The sequence below is a fragment of the Pelophylax lessonae genome (assembly GCF_965119305.1).
Source record: "Pelophylax lessonae genome assembly, chromosome: 4".
Lineage (NCBI taxonomy): Eukaryota > Metazoa > Chordata > Amphibia > Anura > Ranidae > Pelophylax > Pelophylax lessonae.
In genome coordinates, this window is record NC_138771.1 from 182,461,526 (window position 1) to 182,478,870 (window position 17,345).

The 17,345-nt window shown below is 43.4% G+C and overlaps 1 protein-coding gene across 1 annotated transcript in view; it reads left to right on the forward strand.

Annotated features, from left to right (window-relative positions):
* Window positions 1-17,345, forward strand: part of SEMA3A (semaphorin 3A) — a 336,455-nt gene that overhangs the window by 54,974 nt on the left and 264,136 nt on the right. The window lies entirely within an intron of this gene.

The following is a 17,345-nucleotide window of genomic DNA, read 5'->3' on the forward strand; positions in this document are numbered from 1 at the left end:
TTGTCAGTTAAAATAACTCAGTAAATCGCAAAAATGGCCTGGTCATTAAGGGGGCAAAACCTTCCTGGGCTGAAGTGGTTAAAGACAAGACACAGTTGTTACAACTGGAACCGTGGTGTACAATTTAAAGTTTGGAAGCTATATATCAGAATTGCTGAAGTTTGAAAACGTAGATCTGTTATTTATATTTTGGTTGAAAATTATTCTCAGCTATAATGCCAGTAGAATTTTGATTGGTGTGAAACCTAGGCTGCTATGGATGGCCTAATAAGATTTGTCATTGTTAGCAGTTGAGCTAGGTCACGGTTCGTCTATGAACCATGCAATGAATGCACCTTGTAGCATGACTTGTAAACAATGCAACAAAAATAGTAGCACTATATTGAAGGTAAAATATAAAGTGCAATGAGAGAATGGGCAGCAGGCAAAGCTGAAGCGGTTATTGAAATAATGAGTCTCAGTGGTGTGCTGGTTAGTGCTTGTTAAGAGCTAATAGATATTTGTGTGGGTAAGGAGCAGTGTGTAGGTAATATGCCTGCAAGTCAGTTTGACAGAACTGGCAAATGTGTTTTCTGGGGCTATTTTATTTCTCTGTAATGAAATTCTAGAACTGTACAGAATGGCATCATTTTTTTTTTTTTTTAACTTCATGTCTGAATCAACAATTCATCAGCTATACCTCTACTATTCACATTTAGGAGGAATGCTTCTGAGCATCGTACTGTTTTGTTTCTGCACTGAAAATCATGAAGTCAAATCAGAACAGGAGTACATTAGCCGGAGTAGTTCCAAGATTCTTTGAACGAATCTGTTATAATAAAGCATTGTTTCCTTGGCTGTGGGCAGAATTGCATTATTGAGCCCCATTGAAAATGTAGATGACACAGATAAGAAGCTTGGAAGAGAAAAAGGAAACCTTACACAGCCACAATTATTCATGTAATAAAATGTAAGATCTGGTTTTCCTTTGAGCCTTGGAATGCTGCGTGGGGCAATCGGTATTTCTTTTACTAATTATTATGTCACTGAGCGCTTTGTCATTTTAGAGGTTATCTACTTTCTAGGGGTATTGTGACTCTTGTATACTAATATAACCTAAAAGGCATAATGAGTGAGTTGGCAGAACAAACATGTGAATCTGTTTAATTAATTTAACAGTTGAGGACAAATCATGAAAATTTGATGAATGATCCATTTAGAATTTTGTTTATGATGTGTTCTATTATGTAAAATTATAATGCTTTAAAACAAATGAGTATTGATTTCTGTCTAACATAAATTGATTCAGCTACACTACATTTACTAGGTACAGCATCTGTTTGAAAGTGCAAAGCATAATTTCAGTCCAAAATATTAAAGCGGAGTTCCGCCCAAAAGGGGAACTTCTGCTCTTTTGTTTCCTCCCCCTCTCCTGTGCCACATTTGGCACCTTTTAGGGGGGGGAATGGGTACCTGTTTTTGACAGGTATCCTTCCCCACTTCCGGGATATGGCGCCGCCCCTTGGAAGCTTGGCCCCCTGCTCCCTCATCCGCCTCCGAGCCAGTAGAAATGCGCAGTGCGCTTTGCGCAGTAGGGACCCGCCCGTGAAGCCACAAGGCTTCACTGCTGGGTTCCCTTACTGGGCATGGAAACATCGGCTACGGTGCCGACATCGCTGGACTCCAGGCGGGTAAGTGTCCTAATATTAAAAGTCAGCAGCTACAGTAAGTGTAGCTCCTGACTTTTAATTTTTGGAGGGGGAGGCGTAACTCCGCTTTAAGATTAAAAAAAAAAAAAATAGTCTATTAACCACTTGCCTACTGGGCGCTTTCACCCCTTTCCTGACCAGGCCAATTTTCAGGTTTCAGCGCTTTTGCACTTTGAGCCTCAGTTCACACTACTGCGATGCGGGAACCAGCGTGATTCTAGTGCATCCCGCATCGCATCTCCCCCATAGGCAGTTCACACTGCCCTCTGTGAACCGCTGGGGGTGTCAATACAAAGTTAATGATGCCCCAGGCCCAGATCGGTTTGCAGATTGTAGTGTGAACTGTGAATTTGAAAAGGAATCAGATTGCATGGTTGTGAAGACACATGCGATCCGATTCTAATGTGGGGAAATAAAAGTTCCTGCAGCATTTTTGTGCGAATGGGATGCAATTTCAGCCATACAAACTGTATGGCTGAATTTGCATCGCACAGACAACGCATGTGATCTGCAAAGCAATGTGGCGCGAATCACATGCTATGACTCTATTCACAATATTGCAAATCCAAGATGAATGACAATTGCGCAGTCATGCAACATTGTACCCAAACAACATTTTTATCATTTTTTTTAGACAGAATAGAGCTTTCTTTTATTTTATTTAATCACCAATGAGTTTTACATTTTTTGCTAAACAAACTAAAAAAGACCGAAACTTTTGAAAAAAAAAGTTTTTCTTAGTTTCTGTTGTGACATTTTATAAATAAGTAATTTTTCTCCTTCATTGATATGCGCTGATAAGGCTGTACTGATAGGCTTCACTATTTGGGCCGTACTGATGGGCACTGATTGTCACTGATAGGGTTGCGCTGATAATCAAGGCACTGATGATCAGTGCCTTGATTATTAGTGCAAATGTCCCCTGTGTCAATTGCTAGTTATCAGCTTTCCTCTCCTCACGCTGTGACAGCACATGAGGAAAGCACTGCCAATAACCTTGAGGGCAAGCAGCCTGGCTGGCCAGGATGGGGGGGGGCGAGCGAGCACCCCCCTCCTGAACCATACCAGGCCGCTTGCCCTCAACTTGGGGAGGGTGCTTTGGATACCTCCCAAAGCACCTTGCCCCCATGTTGATGAAAACAAGGGCCTCTTCCGACAACCCTGCTGTGGTTGTGAGGGTCTGCGGGTGGGGGATTCAGATCCCGCCCTCCCTGTGTGAATGGATATCGGGTACATCGTACCCCTACCCATTCACCAAAAAAGTGTACAAAAAAATAAACACAAGACAGTTTTTGATAAGTTCTTTATTAAAAAATAAAAAAATAGTGTCCGCCGGTGTAAATCCATCGTCAATCACATTGTTCGCTGTACCAGAAAAAAAAGAAGAAAAAAAATGCTCCCGCCTCTTCAGCTGCCTCCCTGCTAATGACCCGCTTGAGCTATGACAGCTCTTTTATAGGCAAGGGGCGGGGAAACCCAGTTACATCACCCGGTGGCACCGTCCCCTTCTGATGTCACTTGATGTAACCGGGTATCCTCGCCCCTTTCCGAGGGTTCTGGTATGGACTGGGGGGGGGGGGAACCCCACACCGCTTTTTTTTTTTATCTATAGTGCCGGGAGCCAACAATACATTACAGCCGCGAGCAAGTTTAAATTACATTTTTCCTTTAGAAATATAGTATTGCTGCAACAGACTTTAATAGAGTTTGCATGTTCGCTAGAACTTTTTCCCTGTTCGAGATGTTCTGGTGCGAACCGAACAGGATGTGCTCAGCCCATCACTACTGCTCACATTGTAATGTATTCATTACAGAGCTGCATTATTTTGTGTCTTTTACATCTGCCGGGTGTTCAGCTTTAACATATAAATAGGGTTGAGCGGACACCTAGATGTCCGTGTTCGACGGGTTCGGCCGAACTTTAAAAAAAAGTCCGGGTCCGTGTCCCGGACTTTTACCGAACTTTTCCCGGACACCGAACCCCATTGAAGTCAATGGGGACCCGAACTTTAAGGCACTAAAATGGCTCTAAAACACCAAAGGAAAGGGCTAGAGTGCTGCAAATGGCAGCAAAACGTAATTAAGAGCATGGCAAGTGCTCTGCAAACAAATGTGGATAGGGAAATAACTTAAAACAACAAAAAAAAACAGAAAAATAAAACAATGTTCTTCTTCATCTCTGAAGGACGAGGCCCATATGGAGTAGGAGGGAGGTTGAGGTGGTGGTGGATGTGGCGGTGACATAGGCATGCGCACAGGGTGTGCTGGGTGTGCCTGGGCACACCCTAATCACCTAGGGCACATAGCATTGCCAGTGAGGAGATGGGAAAGATCTCCCTGGGACCTGCTCTGCTCTATTTCTCCTTGCCTACAGGTACATGGCCCCGATACATTACTCTCCCTGCTGGCAAACACATGCATGTGTATTTCAACTTTGGGGTGCACACCTTAATGCAATAGGCTGCGCACACCTATGGGCGGTGTAGGTGGAAGCGGCGGTGGAGGAGGACCAGGGCCGGATTAACAGCATCATGGGCTTGGTGCTGAGGATTTTGAAGGGCCTTAAGGGCCGTGCCTTGCCATGCACCCAGAGGAGGAAGGGTGCAGCCATGCATGCCTAATTCAACATGGGATGCTGTCTCTGAAGCCCATAAACACATCCATGCATCGCCAACTGTCCCTCCTTGTCCGGCCTTCACGCTGTGTGGGGAGGTTCTGAGGGTGCTGCCTGGGGAAGCGAGCATAGAAGCCAGACTTCTGTGTTTACAAGTGACAGAAGAGCGGTAACAGTGAATATGGCCAACCCGGGGCCTATATAAAAGGTAGGGGCCTGGAGCTGCAGCTCCAATAGCCCCTACATTAATCTGGCCCTGAGGAGGAGGACGAGGTAGCCAACACTGCTTCTTTTCAAAAATTTTAAATGAGGGTACACCCCAAAAGAGTGAGAAAGAGCAAAAATGGAACAATGGGTGGGTAAGGTCGGTATCCATTGCTATTCTGCATAAGGTACGGAAAAGTCCCGTGGGATCCATGCCTGGTTCATTTTAATGAACGTGAGCTTGTCCACATTGTCTCTGGACAGGCGGCTGCGCTTGTCTGTTATAACGCCCCCAGCCGTGCTAAATACCCGTTCAGATAATACACTGGCTGCAGGGCACGCCAGCACCTCCAAGGCGTAAAGGGCAAGCTCAGGCCATGTGCCCAATTTGGAGACCCAGAAGTTGAAGGGGGCAGACCCGTCATTCACTACATGTAGGCGTGTGCACACATACTGCTCCACCATGTTGGTAAAATGCTGCCTCCTGCTAAGACGTTCCATCTGAGCTGCTGGTGCTGCTGTTTGTTGTGGCGTGCTGACAAAGCTTTTCCACATTTCGGCCATGCTAACCCTGCCTTCTGAGGTGCTGGCGGTGCCCTGGTTGCGTTGGCGACCTCCTCCTCCTCCTCCTCTGCCTTGTGCTTCCACTGTGGCCCCGCTGTCAGATGGGAATGCCAGCAGCATGGCGTCTACCAGCGTGCGCTTGTACTCGCGCATCTTGCGATCGCGCTCCAGTGAGTGAATTAAGGACGGTACGTTGTCCTTGTAACGGGGATCCAGCAGCGTGGCCACCCAGTAATCAGCACAAGTTAGAATGTGGGCAACTCGGCGGTCGTTGTGGAGACACTGCAGCATGTAATCGCTCATGTGTGCCAGGCTGCCCAGAGGCAACGAAAGGCTGTCCTCTGTGGGAGGTGTATCGTCCGTGTCCTCTGTATCCCCCCAGCCACGCACCAGTGATGGCCATGAGCTGGCCTGGGTGCCACCCTGCTGTGAACATGGTTCCATCTCCTCCTCCAGCTCCTCCTCCTCCTCATCCTCCTCATCCTCCAGAACTGTGCCCCTGCTGGACAATTGCGTCCCTGGCGTTTGCGTGTGCAGGAACCCACCCTCGGAGCCCCTTGCGAATGACTGCCCTGAAAGCCTTGGAAATGTTACCTCTTCATCCTCCTCCTCCTCCTCATCCTGTGCCACATCCTCTTCCATCATCGCCCGAATTGTTTTTTCAAGGAGGCATAGAAGTGGGATAGTTAAGCTGAGAACGGCGTCATTGCCACTGGCCATGTTGGTGGAGTACTCAAAACAGCGCAACAAGGCACACAGGTCTCGCATGGAGGCCCAGTTAAATTAAATAGCGGAATAGAAAATATGATCCAAAAAAAGTGTATGTATATCACACGTACACAACCACACTGGGCCCCAATTACTATTGTTTGTACCCCTAAAAGGCTAGATGAGGAGTAGGGGGAGTATGGAACAGGCAGCACCCTCAAACCTTCAGAAGTATGAGATGAACCCCAACAACTTGGAAAGGTGGATCTCTCTCACACGTACCAACACAGACTATCCCCCAATTTAACTGATCCCCAAAGGTTTTTGATTAAATAGCGGAATAGAAAATATGATCCAAAAAAAGTGTATGTATATCACACGTACACAACCACACTAGGCCCCAATTACTATTGTTTGTACCCCTAAAAGGCTAGATGAGGAGTAGGGGGGGTATGGAACAGGCAGCACCCTCAAACCTTCAGAAGTATGAGATGAACCCCAACAACTTGGAAAGGTGGATCTCTCTCACACGTACCAACACAGACTATCCCCCAATTTAACTGATCCCCAAAGGTTTTTGATTAAATAGCGGAATAGAAAATATGATCCAAAAAAAGTGTATGTATATCACACGTACACAACCACACTAGGCCCCAATTACTATTGTTTGTACCCCTAAAAGGCTAGGAGTAGGGGGAGTATGGAACAGGCAGCACCCTCAAACCTTCAGAAGTATGAGATGAACCCCAACAACTTGGAAAGGTGGATCTCTCTCACACGTACCAACACAGACTATCCCCCAATTTAACTGATCCCCAAAGGTTTTTGATTAAATAGCGGAATAGAAAATATGATCCAAAAAAAGTGTATGTATATCACACGTACACAACCACACTAGGCCCCAATTACTATTGTTTGTACCCCTAAAAGGCTAGATGAGGAGTAGGGGGGGTATGGAACAGGCAGCACCCTCAAATCTTCAGAAGTATGAGATGAACCCCAAAAACTTGGAAAGGTGGATCTCTCTCACACGTACCAACACAGACTATCCCCCAATTTAACTGATCCCCAAAGGTTTTTGATTAAATAGCGGAATAGAAAATATGATCCAAAAAAAGTGTATGTATATCACACGTACACAACCACACTAGGCCCCAATTACTATTGTTTGTACCCCTAAAAGGCTAGATGAGGAGTAGGGGGGGTATGGAACAGGCAGCACCCTCAAACCTTCAGAAGTATGAGATGAACCCCAACAACTTGGAAAGGTGGATCTCTCTCACACGTACCAACACAGACTATCCCCCAATTTAACTGATCCCCAAAGGTTTTTGATTAAATAGCGGAATAGAAAATATGATCCAAAAAAAGTGTATGTATATCACATGTACACAACCACACTAGGCCCCAATTACTATTGTTTGTACCCCTAAAAGGCTAGATGAGGAGTAGGGGGGGTATGGAACAGGCAGCACCCTCAAACCTTCAGAAGTATGAGATGAACCCCAACAACTTGGAAAGGTGGATCTCTCTCACACGTACCAACACAGACTATCCCCCAATTTAACTGATCCCCAAAGGTTTTTGATTAAATAGCGGAATAGAAAATATGATCCAAAAAAAGTGTATGTATATCACACGTACACAACCACACTGGGCCCCAATTACTATTGTTTGTACCCCTAAAAGGCTAGATGAGGAGTAGGGGGAGTATGGAACAGGCAGCACCCTCAAACCTTCAGAAGTATGAGATGAACCCCAACAACTTGGAAAGGTGGATCTCTCTCACACGTACCAACACAGACTATCCCCCAATTTAACTGATCCCCAAAGGTTTTTGATTAAATAGCGGAATAGAAAATATGATCCAAAAAAAGTGTATGTATATCACACGTACACAACCACACTAGGCCCCAATTACTATTGTTTGTACCCCTAAAAGGCTAGATGAGGAGTAGGGGGGGTATGGAACAGGCAGCACCCTCAAACCTTCAGAAGTATGAGATGAACCCCAACAACTTGGAAAGGTGGATCTCTCTCACACGTACCAACACAGACTATCCCCCAATTTAACTGATCCCCAAAGGTTTTTGATTAAATAGCGGAATAGAAAATATGATCCAAAAAAAGTGTATGTATATCACACGTACACAACCACACTAGGCCCCAATTACTATTGTTTGTACCCCTAAAAGGCTAGGAGTAGGGGGAGTATGGAACAGGCAGCACCCTCAAACCTTCAGAAGTATGAGATGAACCCCAACAACTTGGAAAGGTGGATCTCTCTCACACGTACCAACACAGACTATCCCCCAATTTAACTGATCCCCAAAGGTTTTTGATTAAATAGCGGAATAGAAAATATGATCCAAAAAAAGTGTATGTATATCACACGTACACAACCACACTAGGCCCCAATTACTATTGTTTGTACCCCTAAAAGGCTAGGAGTAGGGGGAGTATGGAACAGGCAGCACCCTCAAACCTTCAGAAGTATGAGATGAACCCCAACAACTTGGAAAGGTGGATCTCTCTCACACGTACCAACACAGACTATCCCCCAATTCAACTGATCCCCAAAGGTTTTTGATTAAATAGCGGAATAGAAAATATGATCCAAAAAAAGTGTATGTATATCACACGTACACAACCACACTGGGCCCCAATTACTATTGTTTGTACCCCTAAAAGGCTAGATGAGGAGTAGGGGGAGTATGGAACAGGCAGCACCCTCAAACCTTCAGAAGTATGAGATGAACCCCAACAACTTGGAAAGGTGGATCTCTCTCACACGTACCAACACAGACTATCCCCCAATTTAACTGATCCCCAAAGGTTTTTGATTAAATAGCGGAATAGAAAATATGATCCAAAAAAAGTGTATGTATATCACACGTACACAACCACACTAGGCCCCAATTACTATTGTTTGTACCCCTAAAAGGCTAGATGAGGAGTAGGGGGGGTATGGAACAGGCAGCACCCTCAAACCTTCAGAAGTATGAGATGAACCCCAACAACTTGGAAAGGTGGATCTCTCTCACACGTACCAACACAGACTATCCCCCAATTTAACTGATCCCCAAAGGTTTTTGATTAAATAGCGGAATAGAAAATATGATCCAAAAAAAGTGTATGTATATCACACGTACACAACCACACTAGGCCCCAATTACTATTGTTTGTACCCCTAAAAGGCTAGGAGTAGGGGGAGTATGGAACAGGCAGCACCCTCAAACCTTCAGAAGTATGAGATGAACCCCAACAACTTGGAAAGGTGGATCTCTCTCACACGTACCAACACAGACTATCCCCCAATTTAACTGATCCCCAAAGGTTTTTGATTAAATAGCGGAATAGAAAATATGATCCAAAAAAAGTGTATGTATATCACACGTACACAACCACACTAGGCCCCAATTACTATTGTTTGTACCCCTAAAAGGCTAGATGAGGAGTAGGGGGGGTATGGAACAGGCAGCACCCTCAAATCTTCAGAAGTATGAGATGAACCCCAAAAACTTGGAAAGGTGGATCTCTCTCACACGTACCAACACAGACTATCCCCCAATTTAACTGATCCCCAAAGGTTTTTGATTAAATAGCGGAATAGAAAATATGATCCAAAAAAAGTGTATGTATATCACACGTACACAACCACACTAGGCCCCAATTACTATTGTTTGTACCCCTAAAAGGCTAGATGAGGAGTAGGGGGGGTATGGAACAGGCAGCACCCTCAAACCTTCAGAAGTATGAGATGAACCCCAACAACTTGGAAAGGTGGATCTCTCTCACACGTACCAACACAGACTATCCCCCAATTTAACTGATCCCCAAAGGTTTTTGATTAAATAGCGGAATAGAAAATATGATCCAAAAAAAGTGTATGTATATCACACGTACACAACCACACTAGGCCCCAATTACTATTGTTTGTACCCCTAAAAGGCTAGATGAGGAGTAGGGGGGGGGGTATGGAACAGGCAGCACCCTCAAACCTTCAGAAGTATGAGATGAACCCCAACAACTTGGAAAGGTGGATCTCTCTCACACGTACCAACACAGACTATCCCCCAATTTAACTGATCCCCAAAGGTTTTTGATTAAATAGCGGAATAGAAAATATGATCCAAAAAAAGTGTATGTATATCACACGTACACAACCACACTGGGCCCCAATTACTATTGTTTGTACCCCTAAAAGGCTAGATGAGGAGTAGGGGGAGTATGGAACAGGCAGCACCCTCAAACCTTCAGAAGTATGAGATGAACCCCAACAACTTGGAAAGGTGGATCTCTCTCACACGTACCAACACAGACTATCCCCCAATTTAACTGATCCCCAAAGGTTTTTGATTAAATAGCGGAATAGAAAATATGATCCAAAAAAAGTGTATGTATATCACACGTACACAACCACACTAGGCCCCAATTACTATTGTTTGTACCCCTAAAAGGCTAGATGAGGAGTAGGGGGGGTATGGAACAGGCAGCACCCTCAAACCTTCAGAAGTATGAGATGAACCCCAACAACTTGGAAAGGTGGATCTCTCTCACACGTACCAACACAGACTATCGCCCAATTTAACTGATCCCCAAAGGTTTTTGATTAAATAGCGGAATAGAAAATATGATCCAAAAAAAGTGTATGTATATCACACGTACACAACCACACTAGGCCCCAATTACTATTGTTTGTACCCCTAAAAGGCTAGATGAGGAGTAGGGGGGGTATGGAACAGGCAGCACCCTCAAACCTTCAGAAGTATGAGATGAACCCCAACAACTTGGAAAGGTGGATCTCTCTCACACGTACCAACACAGACTATCCCCCAATTTAACTGATCCCCAAAGGTTTTTGATTAAATAGCGGAATAGAAAATATGATCCAAAAAAAGTGTATGTATATCACACGTACACAACCACACTAGGCCCCAATTACTATTGTTTGTACCCCTAAAAGGCTAGGAGTAGGGGGAGTATGGAACAGGCAGCACCCTCAAACCTTCAGAAGTATGAGATGAACCCCAACAACTTGGAAAGGTGGATCTCTCTCACACGTACCAACACAGACTATCCCCCAATTTAACTGATCCCCAAAGGTTTTTGATTAAATAGCGGAATAGAAAATATGATCCAAAAAAAGTGTATGTATATCACACGTACACAACCACACTGGGCCCCAATTACTATTGTTTGTACCCCTAAAAGGCTAGATGAGGAGTAGGGGGAGTATGGAACAGGCAGCACCCTCAAACCTTCAGAAGTATGAGATGAACCCCAACAACTTGGAAAGGTGGATCTCTCTCACACGTACCAACACAGACTATCCCCCAATTTAACTGATCCCCAAAGGTTTTTGATTAAATAGCGGAATAGAAAATATGATCCAAAAAAAGTGTATGTATATCACACGTACACAACCACACTAGGCCCCAATTACTATTGTTTGTACCCCTAAAAGGCTAGATGAGGAGTAGGGGGAGTATGGAACAGGCAGCACCCTCAAATCTTCAGAAGTATGAGATTGTGTTCACTGTACCCCACAAAGATTGAGTTCACTGCACCCCACAATGATTGTGTTCACTGCACCCCACAAAGATTGTGTTCACTGCACCTCACAAAGATTGTGTTCACTGTACCCCCCAAAGATTGTGTTCACTGCACCCCACAAAGATTCTGTTCACTGTACCCCACAAAGATTGTGTTCACTGCACCCTAAAAGGATGTTGTTCACTGCACCCCACAAAGATTGTGTTCACTGCACCCTAAAAGGATGTTGTTCACTGCACCCCAAAAAGATTGTGTTCACTGTACCCCCCCAAAGATTGTGTTCACTGCACCCCACAAAGATTGTGTTCACTGCACCCCAAAAAGATTGTGTTCACTGTACCCCCCAAAGATTGTGTTCACTGCACCCCAAAAAGATTGTGTTCACTGTACCCCCCAAAGATTGTGTTCACTGCACCCCACAAAGATTCTGTTCACTGTACCCCACAAAGATTGTGTTCACTGCACCCCAAAAAGATTGTGTTCACTGTACCCCCCCAAAGATTGTGTTCACTGCACCCCACAAAGATTCTGTTCACTGCACCCCACAAAGGATTTTGTTCACTGCACCCCAAAAAGATTGTGTTCACTGCACCCCAAAAAGGATTTTGATCACTGCACCCCAAAAAGGATGTTGTTCACTGCACCCCAAAAATGATTTTGTTCACTCCACCCCAAAAAGATTGTGTTCACTGCACCCCCCAAAGATTGTGTTCACTGCACCCCAAAAAGATTGTGTTCACTGTACCCCCCAAAGATTGTGTTCACTGCACCCCACAAAGATTCTGTTCACTGTACCCCACAAAGATTGTGTTCACTGCACCCCAAAAAGATTGTGTTCACTGTACCCCCCCAAAGATTGTGTTCACTGCACCCCACAAAGATTCTGTTCACTGCACCCCACAAAGGATTTTGTTCACTGCACCCCAAAAAGATTGTGTTCACTGCACCCCAAAAAGGATTTTGATCACTGCACCCCAAAAAGGATGTTGTTCACTGCACCCCAAAAATGATTTTGTTCACTCCACCCCAAAAAGATTGTGTTCACTGCACCCCACAAAGATTGTGTTCACTGCACCCCAAAAAGATTGTGTTCACTGTACCCCCCAAAGATTGTGTTCACTGCACCCCACAAAGATTCTGTTCACTGTACCCCACAAAGATTGTGTTCACTGCACCCCAAAAAGATTGTGTTCACTGCACCCCAAAAAGGATGTTGTTCACTGCACCCCAAAAAGGATGTTGTTCACTCCACCCCAAAAAGATTGTGTTCACTGCACCCCACAAAGATTGTGTTCACTGCACCCCAAAAATGATTTTGTTCACTGCACCCCAAAAAGGATTTTGTTCACTGCACCCCAAAAAGGATGTTGTTCACTCCACCCCAAAAAGATTGTGTTCACTGCACCCCAAAAAGATTGTGTTCACTGCACCCCACAAAGGATTTTGTTCACTGCACCCCAAAAAGATTGTGTTCACTGCACCCCAAAAAGGATGTTGTTCACTGCACCCCAAAAAGGATTTTGTTCACTGCACCCCAAAAAGATTGTGTTCACTGCACCCCACAAAGGATTTTGTTCACTGCACCCCACAAAGATTGTGTTCACTGCACACCAAAAAGGATTGTGTTCACTGCACCCCAAAAAGATTTTGTTCACTGCACCCCAAAAAGATTGTGTTCACTGCAGCCCAAAAAGATTGTGTTCACTGCAGCCCAAAAAGATTGTGTTCACTGCAGCCCAAAAAGATTGTGTTCACTGCAGCCCAAAAAGATTGTGTTCACTGCAGCTCACACACAGAAAAATGGATGTGGATCACTGACACCTGCCTATCTCCAATCCCACACCACACAGCAATATCGATTGTAGTTTGTAGAACACAGTTTCCCTAAAATTCAGCAGACTCTGTCCCTAACAGGATTGAGAAGAGATCGTAGATCAGGATTGAGTGCAGATTCACCCCACCCCCCACACAGCAATATCGATTGTAGTTTGTAGAAGACACTGACCCTATAATTCAGCAGACTCTATCCCTAAAATGCCTACAACTCGCCCTGCCTAAACACTCCGACCTGTCCCTCAATTCTATCCGGACACAAATGGTTTTTTCCTGCCTATCTTTCCCTAATCAGCAGCCAGCACATTGATGTGTGCTCTGTCCCTTAGCTAAGCAGCAGAATGACGCTGCTGCGGCGGCTGCCTCGAACTTATAAAGACTTGGTCACATGCTTCAGACGGCCAATCACAGCTACTAAGACATTTGCAGGCATGGCTGGGATGGCTTAAGGCACACCAGTTAAACGATTGTTGATTGGCTGTTGAAAGCCCGCCATGAAAAGAGCGCCAAAGCATGCAAAACCCGGAAATAAAACGACCGAACACGGATTTTTACCCGAACATACAGTAAAGTGTCCGTGTCCGTGTTCGGGTAAAAAAAATCCAATTATTCGGTACGAACACGAATAATACAGTCCGTGTTCGCTCAACACTACATATAAATTACACTGAAGGAAAAGAAAGTCAGGAATTCCCTCCCCAGTACATGCAATGAAGATGTCTGGATGGTCTTTCCAGGATCCCTGGAAAGCATAGCTCTCATTTTCCTGAGCTGGAGGAGTCTTGAGCATAAGCTACGTAGATTTTTATAGGCTACCTACTGTATATATTAGCTCACATAATGTACAGGCAGCTGATAGAAGTCTATGTAACTCACTAGCCTAGGCACAGTATTACGGTCAGCCAGAGTAGCAAGAGGAAATGTTAGTGTGGTTGGCCTTTGGTGAGTTTTACTGCTAAAGGGACAAAGGAGTGGGGGGCACTAGACAGTTTGTTTTAATTATAAACCAAAAATGTATTTAGAGTGTTCACTGTTAAAGAAAATAAATAAAAAAACCTTTGTGATGAACCCGAATTAAGGAAATCAGGTTTGATTGCATATATCCTTTAGGCATAATGCTTAAATATGGTAGTCAGTTTTGCAAACACAAAATCAATATTCATCTTTCTGGTTTGTGTGAGATATTTATTTATAAAATATATATCTGAATACATACATGCACACACACACACACATATATATATATATATATATAAATAAAATATATATATATATTTTTTTCTAATGGATGTTAATACACCTGTGGCACCGTACATTCATAGGTCTGTAAACAAGTGAATCCAACCTCAATTCCTACAATTAATTGGCTCTGGTTAGTTTAAAGCAGACCTAAACTTTACTAATTCAAAGTGGAACTATACCCATGCACATATTTTCAAAATCAGATTTTACCCAGCATAAATGTTTATAAATGAATACATATAAGTATAATTTTTTTGATACATTAACCATTTTCCAATAAAGACCCTACACGCTGTGCACAGTTTTTTCCATTCATAAAAGCAGCACTATCTTTGGCACTAGAGAAATAAAGATAATACCAAAAAGTGACTGTGTGCCTATGTAGGACAAAACAATAGAATTATTTTAATTCTGGTTCTCTCAGGAGTGAGTAAAAGCAGCCCTGCCTCAGCTCCAAGTCACAGCACAGGTTCACTGTAAACATTACCTTCACTTTAGCGGGAACAAAGAGAACACAGATTTATTAACCTTATTCTATCCAGAAGCGCATTTGTGAGGTCAAGCGCTGATGTTACATGAGAAGATCTGGCTCGCAGTCTCCTCTCTAATTCATCCCAAAGGTGTTCTGTCAGGTTGAGGTGCAGGCCAGTCAAGTTCCTCCACCCCAAACTCGCTCACCCATGTCTTTATGGACATTTCTTTGTGCACTGGTGCGCAGTCATGTTGGAACAGGTAGGGGCCAACTACACAAAGTAGGGAGTGTGAAATTATCAAAAATGTCTTGGTATGCTGACGCCTTAAGAGTTTCCTTCACTGGAAGCCCAACCCTTGAAAAACAACCCCACACTATAATCCCCCCTCCACCAAATGATTTGGACAAGTGCACAGAGCAAGGTCCATAAAGACATAGATGAGTGAGTTTGAGGTGGAGTAACTTGACTGACCTGCAAAGAGTCCTGACCTCAAACAGATAGAACACATTTGGGATGAATTAGAGCGGAGTCTGCGAGCCAGGCCTTCTCATCCAAATCAATGTCTGACCTCAAAAATGCACTTCTGAAAGAATGGTCAAACATTCCCATAGACACACTCCAAAACCTTGTGGACAGCCTTCCTAGAAGAGTTGAAGCTGTTATAGCTGCAAAGGGTGGGCCAACTCAGTATTGAACCCTACGGACTAAGACTGGGATGCCATTAACGTTCAAGTTCATGTAAAGGCAGGCACCCCAATACTTTTGGTAATATAGTGCATTTCTTAAAATGTTGGCAGTATTAGGCCTCAATACTTTTTTTAAATCATTGACCAAGGAGAAACATGAAAAAGTGAAGTCAGAGCAAAGTCAGTGCTAGTTATCTGCATACCTGTTCTGGGTCACAGACTGAATTATTGAAGTCTATGGATCACCATGACAGCTAGGCAACTACTATTTTAAAAATAAAAAGTCAGCAATACTAACCCATGATGTTTACTTTAATTTACAAGCTGTCAATGTAATGTATATACTTTGTCTATAGCATGAGCTAAAGGAAGTCTGTGTTATTCAGAAACCTTGTAACAGATTCCTCCTTACTAGCCGACATCCATTTATCAAAGGGTCAGAACTGCTTTCCACACCTAATGACAAGATCATGCTTACTAAGCCATTTCTATATGAAGTGTCATCCATCTTTACTCAAATTAACATACAGTTGGTTATATCAGACACTGGATGTATCTGCTAGCCATCAGTGTGACACTTTTACAGGTGGAAAAAGCCATCATATTTTGTATTCATTTTGGGCTCTTAAATCTTTCACTAGCCAGCTCATAACTCTGCTGTCTGGTCACTATGTATAGGGGTTTTCATAAATGTAGGGATTCAGTCTGAGCTTGTAACTATACAAACATCTGCTTGTCCTAAAATATGTTTTTCCAAAATTTGCACCAATTTGCCATGATGACATGGTCTTAAAAGGATTGTGTGTTTTGGCTTAAAGCACAGCTGAAATTATGAGATTTTTTGGTATTTGTCATTTGAGCACAAAGTCTACCCTTTTGGCTTCTACTGACAGAGAAGCCATAACTATAACATGTTAACATTTTTTTTTTTTTTTAAGCTTCTAAAATAGGGAAGGTGGTGACATGAAGAGAATCAGCTCTGTTAAACCAGATCCCCATAATAATTTGTTGTTTGTGCCTATCCTGTTTTAAACTATTTTATAGGAACATTGTTCCGTGTGCCAAGCTGAAGTGAAGGCATGGCTTCTACATTTTTAAATGATTCCACATGTCTATGAAAGTTAGAGGCACGGGACCCCATAAACATGTTTTTTTTTTTGGTCACAGAAATGATTGTTACCTTTCCTGAAATTACATTTTGTAAAAGGATTTTAGAGATTATCTGTTGCAGTTCTTGCTGGCTTCTTGTAAATCAAAGGTGTGAATTGTTGCCAAAGAAAGAAAGATAATGCCAAAAGTGACCATGTGTCTATATAGGACAAATCAATAGAATTATTTTAATTCTGGCTCTTTCAGGAGTGAGGAGAAGCATCCATGCATAAGCTCCAAGTCATAGTACTGCTTCATTTTAAATATATTGATAACTGAAAACTCAGTCAATGGGAACAAGCAAAACACTAATTTATTACCTGTATTTTGTGTATCCAAAATTGGGATTATGTATAAATTGTGAAGCTGTTAAAACTGTTACATATATCCCACCCTTTGCAAAAACAATTTTGCAAAATAAATGTGAACAAAGAACTTGGACCTGGTGGAAGGCAGAGTTTCGAACTGTTGTGACCGTCATCTATCTAAAGCCTCGTACACACGCAACGATTATCGGCCGACCGATCGGCCGACTTTTGTCCAGAGTTGTGTTTTGTTGGTTGGAATGTGCCTAGACTGCACACAAATTTTCTCGGTCAACAAAAATCTACTTCAGAAGTGATGTCAT